This window comes from Juglans microcarpa x Juglans regia, chromosome 3D, assembly GCF_004785595.1.
Source record: "Juglans microcarpa x Juglans regia isolate MS1-56 chromosome 3D, Jm3101_v1.0, whole genome shotgun sequence".
In the NCBI taxonomy this organism is placed as follows: Eukaryota; Viridiplantae; Streptophyta; class Magnoliopsida; order Fagales; family Juglandaceae; genus Juglans; species Juglans microcarpa x Juglans regia.
Window position 1 is genome coordinate 33,018,308 of NC_054598.1, and position 8,832 is coordinate 33,027,139.

Consider the following 8,832-nt stretch of genomic DNA (forward strand, 5'->3'; position numbering starts at 1 on the left):
TCATGTTCTTGGAGATAAACAATGTAATCATTTGGAACTGCCGATCTCCTATCCCTATTTGATCTCCTTAAAGGCACTTCTTGTTAAGGTTGTTTAGGTTCTTCCATGTTAATAAGAAGCAACTCTGGAATGGTTTAATGATCTGCACACTACAAGAAAATTGGTCTATCCCGACGATTCGGTAGTTTTTAGTCGCTGCAATTAAAATCGCTAGGAAAGGTATTCGGTAGTGGCGATTTAAAAATCACCGGTTGTTTGAAAATGAAATACAACCAATTGTACACTGGGTCCATTGATCAAGGCTATTGCAACGCTTTGATGGTCTTTGGCGACGATTAAAGTCACTGGGAAAAAAATTAGCTTTGCAACGCGCTAAACTAGGTTGCAATACATTGTGTGGGCGCCAAATCGATCTCCTGTTTATCAAAGAGTACTTTTATTTTCCCCCCAAACACATTTCCCCCAACACCCAGCTTCTGCACTTCGATGAACCCTCGACTACAATGCACCTGCATTACGACCCTACCCAGTGTTTGCGCACGGCGTCACCTTCTCTGTCTTCAGCTAAACCTCGTTTTCACTGTCCCATTTTCCCACACCCTTCTCCCTTCCGTTGTTGGTTCTCCATTTTCGACGATCCTGCAAAATGGAAAATTTGAGTTCCCTTTGTTTTGGCTAGTAACAAGTCGAAACCCTACGTTTCCTTCCCTTACAATATAGGTTCTGTGCCTCCATTTCGTTTCCCAAGTTGAGCTTTTGCCGCAGTCCAGTATAATCGTTGTCTGCTCCAGGGAAGGGAACCACCATATAGGTATCTCTCATTGCTAATTTATCTGTTTTTCTCCCTTCATGTGTAGGTTGCATTGCAAAATTTGTGTTTTTTTTTTTGTCAGTAATTTTTGTTTAACTTGCAAAACTGATGTGCATGTTCCTCTGTAACTTATCAAAAAAATGTTCCTTTGTTTGCTTCAAAATGTTCTGTATCTGCATAATTTTATGGTTTAAGTGCCAATTTTGAACTCAATACCTGGTTTTCTTTGTGTAATACTGTTGTGTTTAGTGTTTATATATAGATTTAGATCCCAGGTGTAAGCTTGAGATCGAACTGTTGTGAGGCAACAATTCACAGTTGCCTTGCAATAGTTTACAGTTAAAATCCTATAGGAAAATGAACTGGACTTTAAGAACAAATATTAATTTGGTAAAGGGGAAAAACCAACTCAAGTATATTATGCCAGAATGAATTTCGTATATTAAACCCCTAAAAGGAAAAAATTGGCCAACTTCAGGTAGGCCTAGCTCATATAAGTGACAAATTGATGGAGTTTAAAAACTGTTTCAGATTTATTAGACTACTAACTTCATATTTTTCTAATTTTGTAATATCATAAAAGTTAATTTCTAGTTTTCTTAGTTAGGAGCAATATTAAATATATCGCTGCTATATTAGAATATAGTGTATAATTAACTAGTTGTGGAAAGCGAATTGGAGAGTGGACATAAACTCTGGCTTTGATAATTTGCTATATGTATCTTCATAGTCAAAGATGTCGTTAGTTCCGACAATAATGAGGAACAAAGACTTAGAAAGCATACTAGCTGTTTTTGTTGGACCCAAAATCTCAGTACTGTTACGCCTAACCAAAATAAATTGTTGGATATGCTCTTTCATTGACACCACCTCTTCCTACAAGATTTCCATATTGTAAAATCATTTACTGACCAGTTAGCTTATATATATTCATGCACTGCTTCTTTTATCTCTAATTACTTGCATATTCTTTGTTATAACTTGTGAATGATCACTCATTTTTCCGAGTTAATGTTTAATGATGGGGGTTGTTTGAATATCATACACAGACTGTTGTTTCGGATTAAGAATTTAGTCAGTCATCTCCTTCCATGTTTGGAATCTCCTCTATGACAGCCACCTTGTTACTATTGCAATAATATCATGCTAGCTAGATAGAAAGGGATGACTCCTATACATATGGACGAGTTGATGATGACATAATATTATTAATGAAGACATGAAAACGATATATATGTGGCAGGTGTCATGTGTAGCTATGAGAAGTAAAATCGTTGCTAGCTAGTGTCATAAATAGTACTAACTGTAGAAGAAAATGTGAAATTATAATGGCAGATTTTTAGCAATTAAACGTACATACGTACATGGTTGCTATAACATTTTTCTCTTTATCTTCATTCCTACAGAGTATTTTTCCAATTGGTCGACACGGATGATCACGATAATATTATATATTGAATCCTGGGCTGACATAATCACTTGATCTTTGCAGCAGAACTCTATAGAAGTTATCAAGAATTGCTGACCAGGTATCAAAAATCAAGGCGCACTAAAGGTTTGCCTGGTTCCTGCCTTTTACAATCTGTTCATGTGACTTTTCACAACTTTGTAGCAAAGCATTAGCATTATGAGAATATTATTTTCTGGTCAGCAATATGATATTATCTAGTAGCCTCTTTAGAAATTTCACATATACCTCTGCTGCACTCTCATAATGAGTCTGATTATCAAGATTGTAAAAGGCGGATGATTGAAATGATAAATAGCACCATTTCCACAACTAGCTGACTATAGGCAGCATAATAATTTTCTGGTTACTTAAAAGTGTTTGTGTGCTCCGGTAGGGTGATAGAAGCTGGAGTATTCAAGCACAATCAGACGGAATTGCTTGAATTTTGTGTTTAAAAAAACCCAGTATATATATATATATGTGTGTGTGTGTGTATCTGACATTAATTGGTTGTTCCAGATTTAACTTTTTCACTTTTCAACCAACGATGATTAACTCCAATGGTTGGCCAGTGATCACTTGATGAACATATAAATGCATTTCCCTTTGTTCGTTATTTTAAAACCCAAAATTGAAACACTAGAATGTGTTGGAAAATTAAAAAATAGACCCCGAAAATCTATGAAATTTGAACAAATAAGGTTAAAAAAAACCCCCAAGATTTTAGCGTACGTAATACGAATATGATCTATACATGTGCCTAAAAAACAAAAAAAAACTCAAAAGTCTTCATTTTTCTAAATTTAAAATGTTCTTTTTAAAGTCTTAGAATTTGTTATTCTTATATCTTCTCCTAATTATTTTCAATCGGTTTCTTTTTTCTCAATGAAAAAAATACATGAATGAGAAAAGGATGCAAATTTCTTATCTACTTAAATTGAGAATTTTAATATGACCAATTGTATAATTTGATAATAATTATTTGGTATACATATATTGAGTAAATATGAAATGAATGAGTCCAAGATTCATGTATTGAGTAATTATTTGGTATACACATATTCTCACGGTATTTTTTTCATGCATGGTATGAGTCCAAGATTCAAAAAAACAAAGAACAAGAACCTTAGATTGAAAACAAAAAAGAAATAGTATGCTAACGTGTGTATAATGTGTGTATAATTAGGAAAATTTATTGAGGATGATGTGCCATTTATAGTTGGAGCTTTCTGTGCAACTGTCTTCTAGAAGATCTTATTAAAGAGGCAGGGAGCCCTTTTGAGGTAATTACTGTAGACCTAGAGCCATGCCTGTTTCTATTGCCTACATAAACTGTTTATATCTTAGGAACAATAGGCATTTGTTTGACTCAATTGTGTTTTGCTCATCTCGGCCAAGTCTAGTTGTTGTAGCATATGGCTTGTTTTACATGTATACGTTACTTTAATGTAATGACTTAGTTTTAAAACTTAGTTTTCTTAATTTCTAGAAAAGAAGCATACCGAGTACTAAATACGTCTTACTTCGTATTGCTAAGTTGTAATACACAAGAGGAACACATAATGCAACGATGATTCATAATTTTTATCGAATATTGATAGCGTTTTTATTAATTGTAGTTTGATTCAAGTTAATATTATTTTGTCGTGGTATTATGGTGTGAAGATTAGACAGTGATGATATGTTCCAAAGTTTGCAAGTATTATGGACAAATAGCAATTTTTAGAAGTTTAGTAATGGATGATGAGTAACAAAATATGTGTATTCTTGGCTTCATAACCTTGCAGTAGCATTATTGAAGTCGTGCCCAATTTATTTCCCTCAACTGCAATCTGTAGTCTAGCTTATATCTTACTCCAAATTTTTTTTTTTTTGTCCACTCAATAATAAATGCACCACTATAATAATCCTTTTTCTTATTGGTCAAAGCGGTAACTTCAAAATGACTGCCTAGTCTGATGTTTCTGCTACCGCCTCCCTTCATAGTTTTGATCAAAGGCAGGGATAAGGCGTCCATGAAAAGACATTCATGGAAAAATTATATCTACAAGTCATTAAACAACACGTCATTAAACAAGCATCAAAGTACTGTGTTCACAAATGCAGTTCATATGAGCATTATCTAATTCATAGATGCCATAATTATTTATCATAAAAGTAACGTTAATATTCAAGCATACCATCTACATGCTGCCATAACCTCCAAAATAGTTCCAACTCTTGTGTAGGTGGACCATCTAGCAAATAGGCTTTATATGCACCTTCTTTTTGCCCTATGTTTAATATTGTAACATCCCGTATTTTAGTGTATTTTTATTGAATGATTATTTTTATTTTATTCAAAATTATTCTCTTATTTTAAAATTATTGGATTTTAATTGGATTATTTTTTTAGGATTTTTTAATTGGTGAAAATTAATTTTTATGTGCTTTCTTAATATTTATTTATTGTTGTGCATTTAAATTATTTTTCATATTTAATTAATTACTGTGGGATTTAATTATTTCAATTTGACTTTACCATTACGTTTAAATTATTTTATTTAACTTGAGGTTTTGAAATCGTTTCCGTTGGATCATTTTTGTGACCCAAGTTATGAGGATTGGACCTCATTTCTTTTCCCTCTATTTTTCTTTCCTCCTTTTCTTTTCTCTTTCTTTTCTTTTCTTCCTTATTTCTCCTTCGGTCTCTCCCTCCCGCGCACGACCCAGCCTCTCTCCCTCTCTCCGTCCGTTTGCCTCTTCTCCACCTAGCGCCGCCGTGAGCCCGCGGTGGTCGACACCGCCCTGCTCCCCAGCTTTCCCATCCACCGGCGACGTCACCCCTCCATTTCCAGCTCCTCCATCGCCGCCGTTAACCACCACGAACCCATTGAAGCCGCGGCACTCTTCCTACCACTTCATCCTCGATCTCTTGGCAACCCATTAGACCCAACCCCACCTCCGATCCGCCATCGGTGAAGCTCCACCATCCACTTTTCCGATTTGGGTATTTTGGTCTTCTACCGCCCATTGCGCCGCCACCCACGGCCAACCTTCACCACCACTAGCTTCACCGACCTCCCTAGGCCCTACCCTATCATTTTTGGGTCTTCGTTTGTCTCCGTTGAAAAGTGGGTATCTGTGACCCACGGCCAGTGTATTTTACACTGTTCTGTAGCTGTTTTTCCACTTCTTGCAGCTTCGTGATCCTTCAAAAATTGCTTTATAGCGCTGTAAGTATTTCTTCAAAGAATTCTTGTGAATTTAATGTATTTTTACACTAACACATTTCACTGTATTTGAACTGTTGATTGGTTTTGCCGGACTGAGTCCGAGGAGTACGGGGGTCGGATGGATTGGTGATTGGAGTTGTTTGGTTGGATTTGATTGGATTGGTAATTGTTGGTTTGGATATTGTGTTGGTTCATGTACATTGCATTTGGCACGCATGATCATGTTTGTAAAGGAAAACTGGGTTTTCGTGTATTGCATTCATGTTCATGTGTTTATGAAAACTGAGTTTTCATGTGAGTATGGAATTTGGGTACGTGTGTATCACGACCCCAAGCCGAGATGGGGCATTATCTCGGTGGAGCTCCTCTGGTTACTCGGGAGCGGAATATACTGAGTAACGTCCCCTGGATTGTCGCCGGGCGACAATGGGATCGGACGAGAGATTCGTGCCAACTCTGTGGTCCTTCTGCTGGCAGGGACTAGAGGATGTCTGGCCACGTATCCGCTGGGCGCGGAACTGGGCATCGCTCGTTGCGTAGTGTGGGTGCTTGGCCATGTACGCGCCGGGCGCGGAACTGAGCACCGCTACAAAGCCAGGACGTGCAGATGGTCCATAGGGGAGGCCATGGTGCATAGGGTAATAACGGATTAATTGGCTATTTTCTGAGAAAATAGTGTGTGTTGGATATTGTGTAAATCATTTTCTGGGAAAATGTTTTACGGATTATTTTTGGGCCAAATGGGATTTTGGCGTGTGTTGGAGAAATTATCGTTTTCGGGGAAAATGGTGTTTTGAGGAAAAATGCATATTTCATCATATGCATGCATGTTGGTTGCATTAAATGCATTTTATTCTTGAGGATTATTTTGGGTTATACTTACCTGCGATACCATTTTGTGGTAACGCAGATTTTGATGCAGATGAGGAGGAGGAGGGCGAGCCTGAGGAGACGGCTCCGCCTGAGGAGTGATATGGGATCACTCGTTTGTTTATTTGAAAACTATTGTATTATATTTTTATGGATGACTGTATAACTGCTATTTAAATTTTTGCTGATATTTGATTGTAAATAAATTCTGGTACTTAGTTGACTATCCGCTGCGTTATTTTATTTGTACACTGTTGCATGTACACACACTGGCACTTCGTTGGGATGTGTGACCGTGTTGTCACCATCCTGCCGTCTCGATCCCTGTGTATTTATATAAGGGGGATTGGGGGCGCCACAAATATTGTGACATATATTTTCTACAGCACTTCACTAGTCCTGGCATAAACACAATCAACTATTCACCACTACCTTCATCACTTCACAACGATCTTCATGACAACCCCGGTTAGTATCGTTTTCTCCATCTTCTCGTGTTCTCCACATGCAAGTAACTTCCACTCAGCTGTACACTTTTGCTCACCAATGCACTTTCTCAAATTCTATACCCGTCCTCCATATAGCTAAATTGAACTTACCCTTTTGGCGAATATGCTGTTTTCAACATTTTTAGTTGGACAAAAGCTGGATGAACTTGACCGATAGACTTCGTTCGCCTGCATATGTCGATGGGATTAACACTTTCATCACCCTAGCACGAAACCATTCCAGGGGAATTGGTCGCATTGGGTGTCCATGCCGTGAATGCCGTAATATGTTCTTCTTGCCTATATTTGAAGTGGAGAGTTACTTGTTCATTAAAGGGATCAATCCAAATTATACCCATTGGATATTTCATGGGGAGGAAACACGGAGTTTCAATGACGACGACGACGATAGTGTTGCTGATTATGCCGATGAGTACATTGATGACATGGACCATATGTTAGATGACATCCGGTCAGGCACATTCGTTGATGTTCCCCAAGATCATGGAAATCCATTGCCAACTGGTGGATCAATACCAGATCCCTCCCCAAGTTCATCTTTCGACTAATTACTAGAGGATGCCCGACGTCCATTTTTTGCTAGCTGTACAAAATTCTCAAAACTATCATTCATTGTGAAGTTGTTACACATTAAGGCACTCGGTGGGTGGTCAATAAAGTCATTTGATATGCTACTTAACTTGTTGCAGTCTGCCTTTCTTGAGCTGAATTGCCAGAGTCATATGAGGAGTCAAGGTCATTGGAGTGGAGTTTGGGTTTCAACTACCACAAAATTCATGCATGTCCCAATGATTGCATCTTGTTCTGGAAGGAAAATGTTGATCTTAATGAATGTCCTATCTGTAAGGCTTCAAGGTGGATGCCTAATACTCACAGGGCACGTCTTATCCCTCAAAAAGTGTTGGGGCATTTTCCTTTGAAGCCAAGATTGCAACATTTCTTTATGTCTACAAAGATAGCAAGTGATATGAGATGGCATAAGGAACAACGACCAACCAACGAGGCTAGTATGAGACATCCTGTAGACTCAGAGTCTTGGAAGAGATTTGATGAAGAACGTAGTTGGTTCGCTCAGGATGCTCGCATTGTAAGGCTTAGGATGGCAAGTGACGGTTTCAATCCCTTCAACAATATGGCTAAACCATATAGCATTTGGCCAGTAATCCTAGTCCCGTATAACTTGCCACTGTGGTTGTGCATGAAAGATCAGTTCTTCATGACATCCCTCATTATTCCTGGGCAATCTCCAGGTAATGACATCGATCTTTACTTACAACCGTTAGTAGATGAACTGTTTGAATTTTGGGAACATGGGGTACCTACTTATGATGCCTCCACAAAGGAAACGTTCATGTTGCATGCTACTTTAATGTGAACAATCAGCGACTCCCCCGCATATGGGAATCTTTCTAGTTGGTCAACAAAAGAAAAATTGGCATGTCCATCTTGTAATGAAGGCATAGACTCCAATTGGTTGAAGTATAGTCGAAAATATTGTTATATGGGACATCATCGTTTCTTGCTGCTAGATCACATGTGGAGAACGAGAAAATATTTGCTCAATGGTAAAAAAGATCATCGCACACCACTAAATGTTTTAGAAGGAGTTGATATTTTAGCTCAACTATGGATGCTTGGGGATGTACAATTTGGTAAATCTCGTCAAAGAGAAAATGCACTACTGAAGAGTTGAACTGGACAAAGTATAGCATTTTCTTCAAGCTACCGTATTGGGTAACCCTGCGTCTTTGACATAATCTAGATGTCATGCATATTGAGAAGAATATTTCTGATAACATCTTGTGCACTTTAATGAACATTCCTGGAAAAACCAAGGATAATATCAATTCTCGACGTGACTTGGTGATTTTGGGCTTCAGAAAAGAATTACACTTGAAGCATGAAGGTGAATGTCTTACAATGCCACATGTATTGTACACATTACACGGTGATGAAAGGAATAAATTTTGTGAATGG

The 8,832-nt window shown here is 37.9% G+C and overlaps 1 long non-coding RNA gene across 1 annotated transcript; it reads left to right on the plus strand.

Moving 5' to 3' along the window:
* Positions 1-3,452: 3,452 nt before the first annotated feature.
* LOC121255917 lies at positions 3,453-7,036 on the plus strand. The gene is made up of 3 exons (XR_005938879.1): positions 3,453-3,544; positions 6,733-6,814; positions 6,981-7,036. It is a non-coding gene; the product is annotated as an uncharacterized LOC121255917 (long non-coding RNA).
* The last annotated feature ends 1,796 nt before the right edge of the window (positions 7,037-8,832 follow it).